The 19621-nt window shown below is 41.9% G+C and overlaps 1 protein-coding gene across 1 annotated transcript in view; it reads left to right on the forward strand.

The window, feature by feature from the left end:
- The first annotated feature begins 4724 nt into the window (after positions 1 to 4724).
- Positions 4725 to 19621, forward strand: part of OSBPL2 (oxysterol binding protein like 2) — a 54477-nt gene continuing 39580 nt past the window's right edge. The window contains exons 1-4 of the mRNA XM_050917834.1: positions 4725 to 4824; positions 6014 to 6153; positions 16807 to 16890; positions 18835 to 18962. The gene's annotated coding sequence lies outside the window, so the exon portion shown is untranslated. The remainder of the gene's footprint in view (positions 4825 to 6013; positions 6154 to 16806; positions 16891 to 18834; positions 18963 to 19621) is intronic.

The raw sequence follows: 19621 nt of genomic DNA on the forward strand, positions 1-19621 counted from the left end.
GAGGCAGGAGGGGGCTCCAAGATGAGGGGTGGGGCCAAGGGATTTGGAATGTGGGAGGGTATGGGATGAGGCAGGGGATTGGGGTGTGGGAGGAGGTATGGGCTCTGGGCTGGGGGTGCTGGCTCTGGGGTGGGACTGGGGGTGAGGAGTTTTGAGTGCAGGAGGGGGCTCTGGCTTTGGTGGGGCTCAGAGCTGGGGCAGAGGGTTGAGGCATGGGGCTGCGGCATTGGCTTACCTCGGGTGTCTCCCAGTCAGCAGGGCTAAGGCAGGCTCTGTGCCTGTCCTGGCTCTGTGCTGCACCACGGAAGCAGCCAGCAGTTTCTGACTCCGAGGCAGGGTGGCCAGGAGGCTCCGTGTTGCTCTCGCCCACAGGCACCAGTTCCAGGCTCCCATTTGCAGCAGTTCCCGGCCAATGGGAGTGCAGAGCTGGTGCTTGGGGCGAGGGCAGCATGCGGAGCCTCATGGCCCCCCTGCCTAGGAGTCGAACCTGCTGGCTGCTTCCAGGGCGCAGCACAGTGCAAGGACAGGCAGGGAATAGCCTGCCTTAGCCCCAGTGTGCTACCAGCTGGACTTCTATTGCACTCTTTCCCCCCCGCGCTTTTTCCCTTCCACTAACTGCTCCTTCCTTTTATGGAATGCAAGATTTGCTCCATCAAGTCTAATATTCTCTATCCAGAAATGGAGAATTGATACCGCAGTGGAAGTGAAACTGCCTCTTTTGTTCTCTGCCACAATGTACCTAGACAAATGTACAGTGCTGGAAATAAGGGCAACATTCCTTCCTGACCCCTAAACTGACCACTTAATACCATGAAGTATGAGATTTATGTACCTCATCTTAGCCTGTATAGCCTGGATAAAGTAATGTATGTGTGGGAGTCTATTTTAACTTTCACCTTCCTCCAACACCCCTACCCCCAGCATGTAAATTGTGAGTTTAAATTCTGATACACTCAGACAGGCTTTCTCAGACCCACTTCCTGATGCGTAACTTTGACCACTTTACACTTGATATCTGAACTTGATCTAATGTATCTAATTAGCCAGCGATGCAGTGGTTTTTAAAAAAAGTGGTCAAACTAACCAAAAGTAAACTCCATAATTCTCAGATGAGAAGTGGGCAATCTTTTTACTTCCATTTTCCCTCAGCTACACTACTGCAATTAACCTCTATTGACTTTAGTCTCCAAAAACACAGGATCAGATAAGGGATTGAATTAATCCCTGGTTTGATTCGATTGACTTCGGCGGAGATGAATTTGGTCCAAGGAGTCCAATGATAACTTCCCATGTGGCAGTATTCTTGTCAGCTAGAGTCCGGACTTCCTTATTAATTCTAAATCAGAAACTCTTGCTGCCAAGCTTGCCAAATACTTTATATTCTATTCATTTTTTATCATCCATGGTCAGCAGATAAATTAGAAGGCACTGTTGTGGCATGCCAGTGGTATGTTATATCCTCTCCGAACTGCAACAGAAAACAGAGGTCACCTGATATCTATTCAGTGGAGAAGTGAACTAGACAGCACGTGCAGGAAGGAAGAGGATTGCGCAGCCGGGCAGGGCAGAGCAGGGCAGGGCAGCATGAGTCTGTAGTTTAAGTTTAGCTGTTGTTGACATTGGTGGGAGTTAGGTGCCTAAATACCTTTGGGGATCTGGTCATTACGTTCCTATGCAGCGATAGTGTTTGGAAACCACAGAGGGATTGTTAACATGGCTTAATGAGGGAGGGACAATCTGTCACCCGGTGCCTTCAGCCCAGATTCTGAGGGATGCTATGCACCTGCAGTTTTCTTGGACATGAAAGGGAGATGCAGGTGCTTGGTCCTTCCCTGGATTTGCCCCATTGTTTGCTATAACACTCCAGGCCATCAGGCAATTCCAAAGGAGCTCAGGTACATCTACATTTTGAGCTGGGGTGTAATTCCCAACTTGAGGCAATATACTCACACTAGCTCTGATTGAGTACAGGGGGACTATATTGTCAAAAGGGAAAATGGGGCACTGCATAGGGCTGGCCCAAGGCCTCCTCCTCACCCAGCTGCTTGCCCCCGCCCCATCCCAGGGTTGGCCCTGGCTGCTTGCCTGCCCCCCCCCCCAGCTGGCACCATCATTCACTCACACCCTGCGGACCCCCTGTGCCAGGCTATCACTGATCGCTCGAACCCAGCTGGAACCCTGCCTGCCCCCCATCCCTCTGTGCAGGGCTGGCATCTCTGCACGTTCCTCTGACCACACCACACTCCATCTTTTTTTTTTTTTTTTGACAAATTGATCAAATTGGCAAGAACAAATGGGGCAAATGCCTCCTTTTGCCAAAAAAGTCAGGAGTGCCGTGACAGGGCTTAAAAAAGGGACTGGTCAAAACAGGACCTATGATCACCCTAGTATAATAGCATGTAGCTGCAGCATCCTCAGTGGCGGAAGGGGCTAGCAGCCCGGAGGCTGTGCCTAGTGCCTTGGATGGGCTATGTCAGGGATCTCAAAGTCGAATCACCATGAGGACTAGCACATTGGCCTGAGGGCAGCATCGACACCTTTTCATATAAAGATACAAAAGCCCTCCCTGCCCCCACCCCCACTCCTTTCATGAGGCCCTGCCCCCATTCCAACCCCTTCCCCAAAGTCCCCACCCGTGCCCCGCCTCCTCCCCTGAGTGCCTGGCTCCTGGCTCCTCCCCACTGGAAAGCCCTAAGTGTGGTCAGACAGGTGTTTGGAGGTGGGAAGTGCCTGGAGGCAGGCAGTGGAGCGGGGACATGGGACATTGGGGGTAGGGGAGCTTGGTGGGCTGCAGGAAATAAGCCCACAGGCTGCATGTTTGAGACCCCTGGGCTATGTATTCAGGGTGTCTAGCCCCTCCCATGGCTTGGCTACACTCTCTCTTTATTGCCCTGGCTCAATCAGAGCTAGTGTGAGAGTGTCTCCTCAAGCTGGTACTGACATCCCTAGCTTGCAACGTAGATATACCCTCAGTGTAAGGAAAGACTGTACTTGGGCTGCAGCGGTACCCAGTGCAGGAGAGGGAAGTGCCTCAGGTGGAGAATGCTGCAGAGTAATTGCAGGCAGCAGCTGGAGGAGCACCTACTGGATAAGTGGAAATGTCTTTGGCTTGCTTAGCTCTCCCATCTGAAAAGAATGTCTGGAGGGCAGGTGCTAAAGTTTCCTCTCACAGGCCACACTCAAAGCTGCCATGCTTGCAAATAAGGCTTGATTGTGAGCATAACTTGTCTCAGAATGTATCAAAACTGGTGACAGAAGATCACTATCTGTTTGTTGTAACATGCCACATGTTTAGGCACATTAAAGGTAGGGCATTGGGTTAAGTTGTGGATTTCTTGCTCTTCCCGCTCCCCCCGCACTCACTTATATTGTTGCAGTTCAGGTTTTGTGAATCAGCTGTAGTAAGAGACTGTTGCCTGACTGGATTTAATCACTAGTCTTGCTGTCTGCTCTTCAGGACAAAGACATTATCTGTTTGGCACAGTCAAGGTACCAGATAGCTCTGTGTACAGTTATGGTGCTATATAAAGCAATGTTGCTCATTCTTGTGATTTTATTGCAAGTCATGTGATATTTGGGGTTTTCCTTAGATGCTGGATTTAAGAAATGCATGAGAATCTCAGCTTTCCTTTTGAAAAAAACTGTTTCTAGCCCTCATGGGCGGTGGAGAAAAGCTTGAAAATATGAAGCCAAGTGCACCCTAAGGGCTCAGAAATTGGAAGGCAAATAAAATGAACCTAATACTTATTATTTTTAAGAAAACTCATGATTAAGCCAAATGTGTGGTGGTGATTATTTTTTTTTGGAGTGCTGACTCATGATTTTGAATGTTAGGGGTTGGCAATACTTGATACAGTCCCAATTACTTAAAGAACAGGAGCACTTCTTTTGAAGTGAGTTACCTGCACAAAGTTAAGCACATGCATAAGGGATTTGCAATATTAGGGCCTGAAGAGACAAACAATATAAAAACTTCTGTGTATGTGCACGTGTATCTAAAACAGGAAATATGATATATAAAAAAGTACAATCTGTACATAAGTATATATTTGGAAGTATATGTAACAAATATAAGAATATACAGTATATGTAGTTTGAGCATTTAGCACCTGTAAGAAAGTTAGAATGTTATACTGAATATTTGTAAGTGGGTAACACAAGAATATAGCTATATAATAATGAAACATGCAGGTTTTATGTAATATACATTCTTGTATTTGTATACATTTGACACATGAAAGACATAATATGCAAAGTGTCATAGTATGCTGTTAGGCAAGAGATTTAATATATGCAACATATTATACAGTGCATCCAAATACATGGAGTATGCAATACTACACATAGTTCATAAGAAACACAGACACATTGAAAGCAGGATATATAATACATACCAGTTGCCACTATGTGCCAAGTGTAGTAAATATAATAGATGCAGTGACATGTGAATATGCAGCACTAGATGTAAAATATGCATCAGTGCAATCTAAGCAGATTTACATTTAATAGGTGTGTCAGTTCCTACAAGCGTACCACCAGGAGCCAAGCTTAGGCCAGATTTCTCCTCCCTTGTTTGCATAGACACGCCCTCCTAGAACGCCATTGGCCAGCAGGCTCGCCAGTGATGGTCGGGCCTCGGCGTCCCGGGCCTGGCATCTCATTAGCATGTGCCCCGCCCCGCGCGCGCTGATTAGGCAGTTTGGGGTTGCCGTAGCTTCGCCCGGCTTTCCGGTTGGTGGTCTGGGCTGTCACTCGGCGAACGCTGGGGGCCGCACTTCCGCCTTGGTGTCAGCGGGTCTGGGCCCGGGGCTGTTGCGGGACCAGGTGAGAGGAGGCGCCCGCGGCCTGTGCCCTGGCGGGACCACCGCAGCTGGGGCTGCCGCCGGGGCCCGGGTGGGACCGCGGGGGGGTAACTAAGGCTCCCGCCCGGGGAAAATAGGCCGCGCTCTGGGCTCCTTCAGCCCGGGGCAGGGACCCTCCGGCCCCTGAGTGCGCCGCCTGGCGGGGGAGGGAGATGCCCAGACTGAGACACCCTCCCCCTGAGGGGGACGTGGGGGAGAAGCCCCCTATCAGACCTGCTGCCCGGGGGAGGAGACCGGGACCCAGACCCTGGTGGGGAGCCCCTGGAGCATCCCCAGGAGGTGGGGGAGGAGGCCCGATTAGTCAGTTTGGGTGAGGCCACTTTCTATTGCAGGCAAATGGGTAGAAAAGATCCTGAAAGGTGGGTTGAGGGGAAAGAGCAGAGTGCGCTGCCTGGAGAGCTTATCCGGCACGCAGGAGAAATGGAGCTAGTCTGCGTGCTTCGGTGTGAGGGGTGACTGCTCTCCCTTCCCTGGCAGAAGGGGCTTCCTATAGCCGCTTATTGGTGGTTATCTTAGGGCTCCATATATAATAAGATGGTAACGCTGAACAAATAACATTAGATCTAAATCCTATGGCTAGACCCTTTTGCCCCTAATTTACATTGCAGAGATGCACTGAGTCTTACTGCCATATGGGGCAATGTGTTTCTTCACAAATTGTTCTTTAAACTGGAAGGCTTCTAATCTGGAGGAGTTGGGAACAAGAACTGGCAGAAGGTGCTGAAGAACCTTTTGTAAGGAGAACAGCCGACATCCTATGTCAAGTCAGAACAGAGTTCCATTCCTGTGTGACTTAGGGAAGGAAAGTAAGGCAGGGAAAAGAGCCAACTATGCTCCTATAATATGCAGAAGTAGAGCATGATTCAGGAGCATGAGGGTGCATATTGCCTCCTGCTTGAAGTTGTCTTTCCCCCCAACTGTCACTCACAGTCTTTGTCAGTACATACCCCTTGATTCTCTATTATTCCAGCTGTCCCCAGCATCCCCCTCTTGCAGAGCTTCTGCAGAGTAGCAGGCAACCTGGAAAATAGTTGAAAGAGGCTGTTTTTATATTTCACAGAGGTTTGTGTGGCATGTTAATAAAAAAGTAAAGTATGTGGCCATTTGTCTAACGTGGGTTTTAATCTTATTTATACTGTCTATTCATTTAGTTTGTGAACTCCTTGAGGGTATGGTCTGTCTTCCTGCAACACTTACGGGCCAGAACTTGAAAACTGCGTGCCTAGAAGCACATATGGTTTTGTGTGTGCCTGTGTCAGTCTTGCAGCTCCACCAATGAATATCTGCAAATGTATGTATAATGCTAATAAATATTTTCTTGATTAAAACATGTTTTGTTTAAACCTTCTAGTAGCAGAAGTGAAGAGAACATTGATTTGCAGTGTATTTAGGATCAGAGTATCACTGTTTCATCTGTTTCCCCCATCTGTCTTGCTCACACCTGTCTCCCTTTTTTCAGCGTTGTCTACATTCCCAAGAAAAATGTTTCAGGGATACTGATTGCATGAATGGCTGTTTCTTTTACTGATCCTTGCAAAAATTGAGCACATCTACACTGTGGCATTCACATTGACACCTGGGGGCAGCCATATGCATCACATCTTACAACTGTTCTGGGACTCCTGAAATGCCACAGTGTGCTTGCTGGAAGCAGGAGTTTTTTGGCAGCTTCCAAATTTGAGGCATTGTGAGGCAGAGATAGGAGAACTGGTTGAAGTAGCACTGAAGCACAAGGCATTATAAGCTGTTGTTTCTTACAATGCCTTTTCATTTAGTGTAGACAGAGCCTTCCTCAAAATAATTATTCACTCAAGTTGTGTGAGTGACTCTTCGTAATGGTCTAATAGGAAATGTATTAACTTTTGTATCTTCTTGTTCACTTAAAGCAAAATAAAGTTTTATAGCACCTGAATTTTAAATGAATGTGTGCTGAACATAATGGACAGTGAATGTGGGAAGACTGATGAGTTGTTCTCTGGGCTGTACAGTGAGAGAGTTGAGCAGAAACTGACATATAGCTGCCTTCTGACTCTTGAGGGAAGTTTCAGGGAAGCTGCCCATCAGCACACCTCAGTTGACTTAACTTCAGAAGGCAATCTGATGATGAGTTCTGAAAAGGAAATATTGAAACAGCTGCTCTCAATACATATGGCATTTATTTCATGAAGCAGAAGACACAGTTTTTCCAAAATTAGTTCCTTGGACATGCCAATGCAATTTCATAAACAGATCGCAGAAGTTAAAGGCACAAAAAGCTAATTAGATTACAGATTCCATCCCTCGGGATAGTTGAAGAACAGTCGTTATTCTGGAGTAATTTACTGTAGATTGTACTCCTAAAATAGATGAAGGATGAGAGACTTGAGACTGATCCAAAAGCTTAATTGTGTGCGTTACTGGCTACATAAATGTACTTGGTTTAATTGTTGTAGCCATTCAGAGTTGCTTTCTTTGTTGGATATTTATACTTGTTTTCTTAGTTTCATACTTAAGAACAATTACCATGTTCTCAATAGCTTTCCACAACAGTTAAAAATAATTTCTTACCTTAGCTGGCAGCTTTTATAAATAAAACTATATAATGCTACTTGCATATGTCTCTTTTTTTTTTCCAAATGAATGTTGTACTTCATACTCATCAAACTAAATACAAAATAAGCTTTCCAATATCTTTCATTTAGTGTCTCAAAGCACACTCAGCAATCTTTTTTGGCCTTAAGACACTATATAGTATTTAAAAGCAGCAAAGTATCCTGTGGCACCTTATAGACTAACAGACGTTTTGGAGCATGAGCTTTCGTGGGTGAATACCCACTTCATCAGATGCATGACTAACACGGCTACCCCTCTGATATAGTATTTAAGTAGTTTTGCATAGATATAAATATATTCCATGTAGATAACTGCTTGAAACCAGGATTTGCACATAAGTACTCTGAAGTTTTAAGTGAATAACTCATTTGCATTTGTCTTGTAAGGCAATTTGCCCTTGAACATACCAGTGTTACATAAAACTCCTTGTTATTTAACACTTCCTCTTACACGTCAGCATTCTTTTCTTGTCCTTCAATCGATATTGATTTTGTCACCTGGTTTATTAAAATGCTTCTTGAAAATAATTTTCTGCTTTAGATACTTAGACACCATAATGTCACAGATCCTTAGTATGTTTGTTTACAATTCTTGTCGTATTCTCTGCAAAATAACTAATATGTGTGATTTTGCATTCTGTGTTTTTTGCATGAATTATTATTTTTCCAAAACATGCGGTAAGTATACTTAGAAATCTGCCTTACATTTGTAATTCAGAACAGCCAAGATTTTTTTTTCTAAATTAAATGGGTTGATGACAAGCTTGTCACAGGAACTTCCTCATCTGGATGAAAGAAATGTGGAGTGTGATCAATGAGAGAATTGGTAAATCTGCTTGTAGACAGAGTTTATTGGAAGATGCAGTATTTTGAATACTTTCTGGAGCATAATGTAAAAGAATTGATTGTAAATGAATGTAGGATTTTATACAAACATATCTTGTTTAAAATCTTCTGGCGTGTATTGCTGTGGATTCCGCAATGTAGGATATTGCCCTCAACCTTCACTCTTTTAAATAGTTCATTTCCAGAAAGAGTGGGAGGACAGAATAGTTTTTCTTTGTATTCTAAAAGACGCAACATAGCAAATTGTATGCTAAACAATTAGAATGTGTCAAATGAGGATTTAGTATTGGTCTCAGATATGCTTTTAAAAATACACTGTGAGCCAGGTATACAAAACGAATGTCTTAATTTTCAGGATTAATGAGGTATAAGAATAAACTGAGCCTGTTTTTTAAATTTGTTTAATCATACTTTTATTTTCCCTTTATTTTAGAAAAAAAAAACCCTAGCCCTTGCAAATTCTGCAAAGTATTTCAGTGTATTTTACTGTGTACAAGCATTTCATTTTATCACCTGCTATAAGTACTCCAGTAGGAGATAAGATAACTAGGAATTCTAAAGTTGTCTAAAAATCTAATGGTGTTAATAAGCTTATTTATTTTTTGTCCCAAATTTTCAGTGGGTAGGAGACCACTTTCACCCACAAAATGTACCTGAGTTTGAGTATCTCCATTTTGTTGTATTTGCAGATACAGCAGTCACATGCACATGTGGCTAAAGGTGCATGCAGTTGCAGAAATGGGCATGCACTTCTAAATTTGGCCCTTTCCATATTATCATTATCAATATTATAAATCTGGGAATCAAAGTTTCAGATGTTAGCTATCTTTGTTGATGGTAATTGTGGTGTTTATTCAATAGTATTGGTAAAAGATATATGTACTGAAGGGAGAGTTTTGTTTTGAACTGTGGTTTTTTTCCTCTTAAGAGGTTTTTCTAGAAATTTTCAGAAATCAAGTGTTGCTAAACTGTTTTTTATAGTAAAACAAGAGTGTTGTCTACTGTACCTCTAGAGTTACAAATGAAACTACAATACATTTGTTATTAACTGAGTGTCAGGGTTATTGACACTGTTGCAAACTGGTTAGCCAATAAAGTGGACTACAAGTAAGAGGAACAGGTTTTTTATTAAAATTTTCTTAGAAACAGAAATAGATATCCTAGGTCAAGAAGTTTAAACTTTCTTAATATTTTCTTGAAGACCACAAACGTATTAGACTGATTCCCATTTATGTAAACGTCTGTGCTACGAATATTGCTTTTGAAGAGATGACACCATAGTAGAAACTCTGATTTTACTAATTTTCAGTAAGTTCTCATCGTGAAGCCCTAAGTTAGTAATCTGTAGGACTGTTTGCATGTGTTAGTGCTACGCAGTTGGGTTCTGTCCCAGTAATTGCTGCTGTATATAGAAGCGTGGTTGTTTACTGGTAGCACTTTGCACTATATTGATAAGTCGCTAGGGCTGTAACAGCTCACTTTTTTTTGTATTGTGGCTATTTTCATGATGCTTCAAGAGTAAGTCTCCATGGAAATGGCTGATAGTGGAGTACCTCGTACAGAACAAACGTATGATTTGATATATTTGATGAGCAGTGGCATTATGCTTCTGGGTGCTGATGCCTGTAAACTAAACCTGTAACAATGCTTTACTGTTCTGTGTTGTTTTCTGCCTTGCTGTTATATACAGTAACTGTTCCTGTAGTCCTTAAACTTTAATGGTCAAGTAATGGCGTTGGTCACAAAATGTTAAGTATGATTAGGCATGATGCCATGCTAGCAAAATATGTGAGCAAATGGGTGTGTTGCTTTTCTCTTTTACTGAACATGTTAGAGTAAGTGGTATGCAAACGGTAAGACTTCAAAACCATCCTGTGGATTATATGCCTGTTGCTAAGAGCTCAGGATTCTTGTGGGGTTACAGTGAGATGCTTATGTACTGCCGCAAAATGGGAGTCCTGCTATTATACCTCATGTACCAATTGCTTAATGCTGTTCTGCTTAGGATAAAAGATCTCTTATTCTTTTCTTAAATTTCTCCTCTGTAAGCAAATTGTCCCCAAAATGGTCATTATGAAAATATAGCTCATTGATTCTGTTTTTAATTATTTTTTAAACAGACATCATTATTATGACTTTCTTAGGGAGTTTTAGCTGACGTGGAGGAGGGGTTGGCAAACTTGAAGTTTTTTTGTACATTTTGGTGCACAAAAATATTGTGTTGTAGTGTGTTTTTAAGAAAAAGCTTAAAGGAGGGACTCAGTGGCATATGAGGTTAGTAAAGGTATATAAATCTAGGGCAGGTTGTCGTTGAGACTGAGCTGCCCTCTCACATCAGATATGATCTCTGCATGTCAGTGTTGAATCACACTGATGACCTCACGAGCGTGTTGGTGAAACTTTCAGTGCCACTGACTGTGCTTTATGTTACTTGCTTCCATCTCTGTTTACAACAATCAAGCATCATTCACAGTTACTGAATTAATTCTATTTCTGTTTTTTAAACTGCTTTGTGTGTTTAGGGGGAAGACAATGTTCAGACTGTAGGATAATATTATAGTTAAGGATACGATCCATGGGAGTCATGGATTCCGTGACTTTACCAAACCTCTGTGATTTCTTCAGCTTCGGCTTTCAGCAGGTGCGGCCGGGGCTGTTTGCCCCTTCAGCTGGAGCTGGGGCTCTGCTGCTCCCCAGCGGTGAGGCTGGGACTGTCATTGCTCTGCGCCTCCCTCCCCCCATGGGGCTCCAGCTATCGTTCTTCCCTCCCCTCCCCCCCAGTTATTTTTAGTAAAAGTCAGGCATGTCACGGCTTGTCCGTGACTTTTACTAAAAGAAACCGAGACAAAATCTTAACCTTAATTATAGCCATACTTTTGAACAGATCTTCCAGCATTTAAATCCCCTGGTGAGGTGGGAATGGGAGGAAGGCATTGTATAACAATGCCAGCAGCATTTCTAGTGTTCCCTAAAGAGTCTGTCTACAAAGGAGAAGGGTAGTGTACTTGCCTTTTATAAGTAAGGCTGTCAGACAGGAGCTAGCACTAGACCATGCAAAGCCTTCAAGATAAAGATCATGGACTATATTCATTGCTTTATAAGGAACAAATGAACATCCCTTGCTGTAAAAGTTATGTGGGGAGTAATTTGGCTGTGGATTTGTGAACTAAATACAGACATTGATTGAAGGTAAATACCTAGGAAAATCTTGCAAAGACTTGCATGATTTGTGACAGGATGAAACAAATTTAAATGTTAAGTTTTGTCAGTAGAAATGGGAAGAAAAGGGATCAAATTAAGGTTCACTCCTGCCATACTAAGGAAAGTCTTTATTAATATGACCTACAAGTGGCTCAGAGATAACACCACATGTACAGACACTAAGCTTGTTCTGATGGAATTTACTAGCCAACTCTCATTGTACCACTAACCCATTAGCAACCATTTGCCCCCAAAGGGTAATGCACAAGATAATTTCCTCTAGGAACCAATAAGGGACCATGAATTTTACAATTTAGTGAGAAATGTGAGGTTTTTTTTTACAGGATCAGTAATGAGGGATTGGTTTATCTGTCTCATCTCTGTAAGTGTAACGTATACCTTGAAAATAATGTTCACTAGGGGCTTTGTGAATATAAAAAACAAAGTAACATTATGGGCGTTAACATTTATTGGGGAGGGCAGTACAACACTACGTTATTTCTCAAGGGAAATCCATAGGGTAAGGTTAAAGTTAGCATAATCTCAATACAGTATGGCTTCAGATGGACTCAGATGGCAAAGGAGTAAAGATGAATGTAAGGTTCAGAAGCAACAGGGCAGCAGTGTCTTCTGATGAAATATTACTGAAGGTCTGCATACCTAGGAGAGGAAAAATTGATCATAATATTTTGTATGGAAATAGCAACATTTACAAGTTGATAGAAAGATTTGAAATCCATTGGAGGGCTTCATGGGATGCAGAAGTGCACCTTTACTATACCTCCTGAAAATGAAAAGGTTGGGCAATGTGTTTTATGGTTTGGAGGTCTCTGCTTTTGCACTGTGGCGAATCCTTGATTCTCCATTTGTGCATCAAGTGCATGTATCTTCCATGTAATGTCCTGACATGGTTGATGGTTGTCCGCTGTTTTTGGTGGTGCAAGAAACCAGGCCGTTCAACAGTGGGTTCATCTATGAAGTGTTTGTTTACATCAAAGCCTGCCCATAGCATCTGCCAGGTGTCTTCTGGGTTGAAGTTAGATGCAGAAGAGCTTCTCTAGCTGCTCAGAATGGTTGGCTGGACTTAAGATGAGTGTGAGATGAGTGAACAAGGTTATTGTGGAGTGGGAGCTTTTAGTTAGCTTTCTTGTGCTTGTGCAGTGTTGCCATCTCTCACCGCATGGTTGGAGAAAGGATGTTTGCAAGGAGAATTTGGTAATGTGTGTGTTTGTAGATATATCTGGCTGACATGTTGTACGCCAAACTTTGAGATGTATAAGCAGTGTCACCGCCACCCACCACATCAAGCATTCTAGAAATGAGATGATGAACTAAATTATCAGTTTAATAACACGCTCCATTTGTATGGCACTCAAAAATGAAGGGCCTGGAGTACCTAATCAAAAATCGTAACAAATCAGGTTGAAGATTAGATTTTATAATAGAAATAAATGCACCCTTCAGAAAAGATTAAAAAATGGCAGAGGGCCAAAATTTCAGCTGGGCTTCACCTAAACCATTTTTCCCCGTGAAGCATACATGGAAAACACACAGAAGCACTTTACATTGCTCTCCATGTTGGACTTGCCTGTTTAATTTCTCCAGTGCAGATTATGGTTGAGAATGTTGTTGCAGTCAGACTTCGAGAGGAAACAAGTCTAACTTGTTGAATAATTCCTCTTTTTAGTGTTTCACTCGATATCTGCATTGCTGTTTTCTGGTTGAAAGAATAGTGAGAGCGTGATGGTAGCAGCAGGTATTGAAATAGTCAGTTTTAATCGGTGAACTTGTAATGCTGTTTTACACCTGTTGTTGATAACCTAATTTCATAAATCAGTTTACTAAGATTAATAGTTATTGAAGCTTTCATTTAGAGATGAACACACTAGGTTTTGGCACTTTCAGGAGAGCTATAAGAAACAGACATGAATATTTATTTCTGTTCTTTGAAATCCAGCTGATATGTTTTGGTTGACGTGGAATCTGCAGGAATTTGAACCCCGGCTGTCTTTCCAGGAATCCTGTTGTATGACTCTTATTCTTTGTTCTCCTGGTAGCCTTTATATTAACATGAAAAGTGTCCCTTGCAGTTCACTTTATAAATATAGGTTGTCAGTTTGTGGTGGTGAAGATGCTCTTTAAGAGCCGTGTAGCTCTCGTGGCATGTTTAGGCCGGCCAGCGCTATGAGTAACTTTAAAGCCTGACCAAACGATTTCTGCTAAATTATCAGTTTGTTACTGTGGTGGCTTTTTGCTGCATTAACAACGGGAGAAAGAAGTTTAAAAACAGAATATCTTTCCAGAGGTCGCATGATTTTAGTAATAACTGACAAAGTATTTATACAAAATAATGAGCCTTAACAGAACCTTTTCCATTGGCCTTTGTGATTAAAGAGCGATTAAGTCTGTTTTCGTTATGTGATGTGCTCTACAAACAGGACATCACGCTTATGTTCTAACTCAAAAGGTTGAATAAGAAAAAATACCTCTCTAGGATTTAATGTGACTTTTTAAAATTTTCTTTAAAAGTGGTTTGATCCTTATTTCTAAAAAGGAAAAAAGTACATTATCCAAACTTGGGATTAAATAAATGTGAAGTTATTCCCTAGAAAAAGGTAAGGCCCTGATCTTGCAACTTGTTTGCATGGGCAGAGCCCTGCACTTTCGCTTATGCCAGTTGATTTCAGTGGTCAGGCGTCTTGGAACCAGGTGCAGTGTTAGAATCTATTTAATGGTTTTACAGTGCTTTGCTCAGAGGTACATCCACAGGTACCTGGTTATGCCAAAGCGTACACAGTCCCGGATAAATTGCTGGAAATACATTGCCATTTCAGTTGTGTACCTTGCTTTTATCAGTGGGAGTCAGGTAGTTTAAACCTTGCATCAACCTTTTCAAATTTAATACTGAGTGGAATGTTTGACCACATGACTAGTGTTTGAGATTTGATTTCAGTGCCCTAAGTGTTCTAATGTTTTAGTCACTGGGCACTAGAATTCTTATTTCAAGATTTGGTGTTTGCATTACTAAACTGTGCTCTAGGGCAGTTTGATATTTGTGATATTTTGTTTAACCTGTTTGTAGTTGGTTTTACAACACCATCAAAGCACAAGGCTTATTTAAGTGGGACCAAAATGATAATCCTCTGATCAGAAGATACTGTAACATCCTGTAAACTTCTGGCAAACAGAAATGGAATCCATTCAATACTATGATGGTTTGTATGGGAGAGACCACGTGACTGTCACTAGCGTGGTCTTGTAAAAAGTGACATAAGCATCAAATTATTCCCACTCTGGTTTAGGAAATATGATGCTGTTGAGATGTTCTGCACAACTAGCCCATCACAATGTAATGAGGATAGGAACAAAGAGGAACTAAACCTCAGATCATTTAAAACTAGAAAGTGTCTAAGCTAAATTCACAAAGATGCCGAAAGGCCAAAATTTCCTGCTGCATATGGGTTATTGAACATGCAATATTTAATATTGGTATTGAACCTTTCAACTGAAAGGCTCCCAAAGTGCTTTAGAGTTGCTGTACATACTTATCATTCAGCCACCATTGGGAATGGACAGCAGCAATAAATGGAGTCACTGAACAACAGTGGGGGAGCGGAATTATTAGCATATGATACTGGTGGAAAACCCTACGTTTTTGAAACCTCTGTTTCTAAAGTGTCTAAACTCTTCTGTGAGGTCCCTCAAATCACCAGTTGCCAACCTGCTTAGCTTCAACTTTTGGCTCTGAATAGTTCTGATTTTTGTAGCATTTAGCTTTGCAACCAGATAAAGTTGGATTCCTGTAATAGAACAGGAAGCACATTCCTGCACTATATAGGTGTTTGTGATGTCATTGGCTGCTGCATGGGAAGCAGAACGCAGGATTTGGCTTTGGCAGGTAACCGAAGGGGGCAATGCCTTCCAAAAGGATTTGTAACTTCAGTCCAGCCATGGGTAGTTCTAGCTCTTTGGGCTCTAAACTTTTTTTTAAAATAACTTTATCAGCTTAACATTCCTCTTTACCCTATTCTTGGACCTGCTTCTCATTTGTACTGATGTAATGCCATCAAAAAGGGAACTGGATAAATTCATGGAGGTTAAGCCCATAAATGGCTATTAGCCAGGACAGTTAAGGAATGGTGTCCCTAGCCTCTTGATGTCAGAGGGTGGAGATGGATGGCAGGAGAGAGGTCACTTGATCATTACCCTGTTAGGTTCACTCCCTCTGGGGCACCTGGCATTGACCACTGTCGATAGACAGGATACTGGGCTAGATGTACCTTTTGGTCTGACCCGGTACGGCTGTTCTTATGTTCATTGACCTCAGTATGGGTTACCTTTCCTTTACATGTTGTATCTGAATAAGAGGCTGCATTAGACTGTGGTTTGGCTTCAGCTTGCAGGCTTTGTTCTGAAAGATCACCTTTTGATTTTTTTTGAGAGAGTATCACTGTATCAAACCATTAGTTTGACCTTGTTGTCTTATCTGCTTTCTATTTCAAAACTGACCAAACCACTTTCCTACATATCTGGGCTCCAGTTCCCTTACTCATTATCAAGCTGTATCCCAGAAATGTTTTCACCAGTTTATTAACCCCAACAACACATTTGACTGTTAATTATGACATCACAAAAATGAACTGGGAGCTGAGGAGAATGGGAATGGTTTCTTGTGTGACCCTGGACAAGTTGCTTAATCTTCTTTTGCTTTGTACAATCAAGATTAAACCTAAGATTAAGACCCCGCAGAAGACTGTCAAGAGGGAGCCTGGGCAGAACAATTCAAAATGTCCTAGAGTTCAGTGGGTGGGAGAATGCAGTGGAGTAGTGAAACCAAAAACGTTCTTGCTACTTTAAAAAAAAAAAAATAGTTGTAGTTGGACAGCCCTGGAGGCTGAGATCCTATCTACTCAGAACAGGTAGAGCACACTGTTTCCTCTGTGGCATGTAGTTCACCCTTTGTTTCCATTCCATGCTTGGTTGTCAGCGAGGATTGTGATCTCAGTCTGGTTCTTGGTTGACAGTTGTCTAAATTTCTAATAATTGATTGCAAATAAATCCAATGACCCCCCAGCTTCCAATGACTATATCTCTGAACTGGATGCATACTTTTGACCTGGAGTTGAAAGGTGCTAAACCAGTATCTTGAGCCATCCAGTTCTTTCCCACAACATTTTTGTATTTTTCTTTTGCAGCTCTTTTTATTGAAGTCTTTTTGTGTTTGGTTGCACAGCAGGAGAGCTTGCTGTGCTTGGAAGTCCTATGTGAAATGTAATTGATGATCTCTCTATCTTGTTGTATTCCAGATAAACAGTAATTTCGTCTCAAGCTTGCAGCTGAGGGATACTTCAGATTTTCAACGTTGTTAATACACAAGACTGCTTTTTAAAGTGAGTCTACTTTTCATAAAGTGTTACATAAAACTTCAGCCTGTTACTTAAACAATGAGTGAAAACTGGTCCAACCTTTGATCCTGCTTACGAATGCAACAAGATGGAAAAAACTTTAACTCACGATTTTTTTACACCCTGACATTTATGTTGAAATATACATCACTACAACTTCTATATTGGCTCTAAATAATACAATTCTCCTTCTTGCCTGTTCAACAGAACACAGAGTGGGAGTGGGTAAGGGTAGAAGTGGACGTGCCATGTTTTCAGTGGGCAGAATCCCTGTCTTGCACATGAAAATTAGCACAATTTATATGTACAACTGTATGCCATTTAAAACTGGCATGTTATACTGTATGTTTGCTGTCACTGTTCTCGGTACGCAGATTTTGTTTCTGTGTAAAACAGGCACATACTTTTAACGTGTTTAACTCGATGGCATACAACTCTGCTTTCAGTAGGTCATCATGAACATGGAGTGGACATGGCATATAGAATGTTTAGTTTGAAATTCAGATTTTTTTCCCCTTTCTTTTCTGCTCTTGGTCACCCTGGTGTGTGCATGTGTATAATAAAAATTGGCTTTAGTGAAACCTGTGTAGGCCACACAGTGGGAAATAACTAATTCAATAAACGTTCTTAACAGTGTTTTTATTTTTATAAAATCTTTTTGGCCTTTTGAATATTTCTGTGTTCAATGAATGTAGGTAACTTCTTGAGTTGGGAATGTAATGCAAAACATTTTAAGATATTGTCAACATGGAAAAGGAAGAGAATAGTCTGATAGCTATATCTTCTACAAACACTATATGTTCAGATACAGAGAGAGAATATGCAGTGTAAACCACACTAAATAACAGACTGCTAAAATTTACAGCAAAGAAATATATTCTCTCTTAGTGCACCCCCTTACCCTCAGAAAAACCAAAGGAACCTTTAGGGCAGTTGGTTGGGTATGACTACATAGCAAAGAAAAACCTGCAGCTGGCCCATGCTAGCTGACGGGTTTGCTGGGTTCGGGCTGTGGGGCTGTTTCATTGCTGTGTAGACTTCCACGTTCAGGCTGGAGCCCAGGCTCTAGGACCCTGAGGAGTGGGCACCTAGAGCCCAGGCTTTCTCAACCAGTTGTAATTCTCTCAAGGTTGATGCTTTCAAGTTCAAGTGGCCTACATTACTGCAGTTTAGATGGGAAACAACAAAGGCGTGTTTCACAGAGGACAGGTGGTCATCCACAAGGGCATTCTAGCCAGCTGGAGATGGCAGAAGTTGTTACTTGTAGATATGGCTGTGTCAATAGTCGGTGTTGAACAGTTCAGAAAAACTCCTATGTTGCAAGCTGCCTTGATGAAATGTCGTTGTCTCTCTCATTAGTGGACTCAAGGCATGTTTTCGGTTGGGTTGTCTAAGGGTTAGATGATAATAGTGAATACATTGACACCTGTCTGTGGCAGATGTGACAATATCCTGCAACATTCTGGACAAACTCTATTGAATTAAGTTAAATCTTACATTTTTAGGAATTCATTGTATTCAAATGCAAATCCTAGAAATATGGGCCTGGAAGGGACCTCAAAGTCATCAAGTTAAGCCCTTTGTGCTGCGGCAGGACCAAGGAAATCTAGACCACCCCGACAGGTGTTTGGCCAACATGTTTTTAAAAATTTCCAATGATGGGGATTCTGCATCCTTTTCTTCCTTGGAAGCCTATTCCAGATCTTAACTCCCTTATATTAGAAAGTTTTTCCTAATATCAACCCTAAATCTCCCTTGCTGCAGATTAAAACCATACTTTCTTGTCCTGGCTTCAGTGGACATGGAGACCAACTGGTCTCTTCCTTTTTATAACGGCCCTTAACTTCTGTGAAAACTGTTAGCAGGTCCCCCTTTGGTGGTCTTTTCTCAAGACTATACATGTCCAGATTTATTTTTTTTTAACCTCAGGTTCTGAGCTGACGCACTGGTGAACTTGTGACCACAGGAGAAAGCCCTGTGTGGAGTTTGAAGGACTAATCGCCAACCAAAGCCCTTGATGGAGTAGGGGAATGATCTCTAAGTTTATTAGCATGCATGTAGGTTCTTTTATTATTTTTAATATATTTTCTTTGTAATGCTTTTATCTTAAGAATAAAAGTTCTTTCTTAGAAAGAACTATGTGGTAATTTGTGACTGTGGCCGTAATAATGTGTACCAGCTCTGAGGAGAGAAGCAAGCAAGGCCTGCATTTAGGCAGACTGTCTTTTGCTGGGAATATCATAGTATAGTCAGGGAACTATGCTGCCTAAAAATACCCTGCTCAGAGTGGGGAGAGAGAGGCAGGTCTCCACCCAAGAGAGCTGTGGGCTGAGAAGCTGGGAGCCTAGAGTGAGTGCTTTTGCTGGACCATGGAGGGGAAATTCAGGTGCAGTTGCCCTGAACTGTGGCATGTTGGTGCTACTGCTTCCAATGTTGCTTCTGCTGGTAGTGAATTATGGCCAGGGTATTCCTGAAATATTGGTAGCTCTGCCATGGACTCGAGAGGGAGCATATTACCCTGTTCTTGTTTTAGCTGAGCCAAAGATATCTGAGCTAGTTCTTCATCTTGACCCATGAAGTTACACTAGAAAATAATCCTGAATGGTGTCAGGGACAAATGCCCATATTTGGCTTATGTTAGCCTGCTACTCATTTGTCCCCTCCTCTAGGGCAGAACACTTATTGATGATTAGGTTAGAAAACAATTTTTTTTAAG

This window comes from Gopherus flavomarginatus, chromosome 11, assembly GCF_025201925.1.
Source record: "Gopherus flavomarginatus isolate rGopFla2 chromosome 11, rGopFla2.mat.asm, whole genome shotgun sequence".
Lineage (NCBI taxonomy): Eukaryota > Metazoa > Chordata > Testudines > Testudinidae > Gopherus > Gopherus flavomarginatus.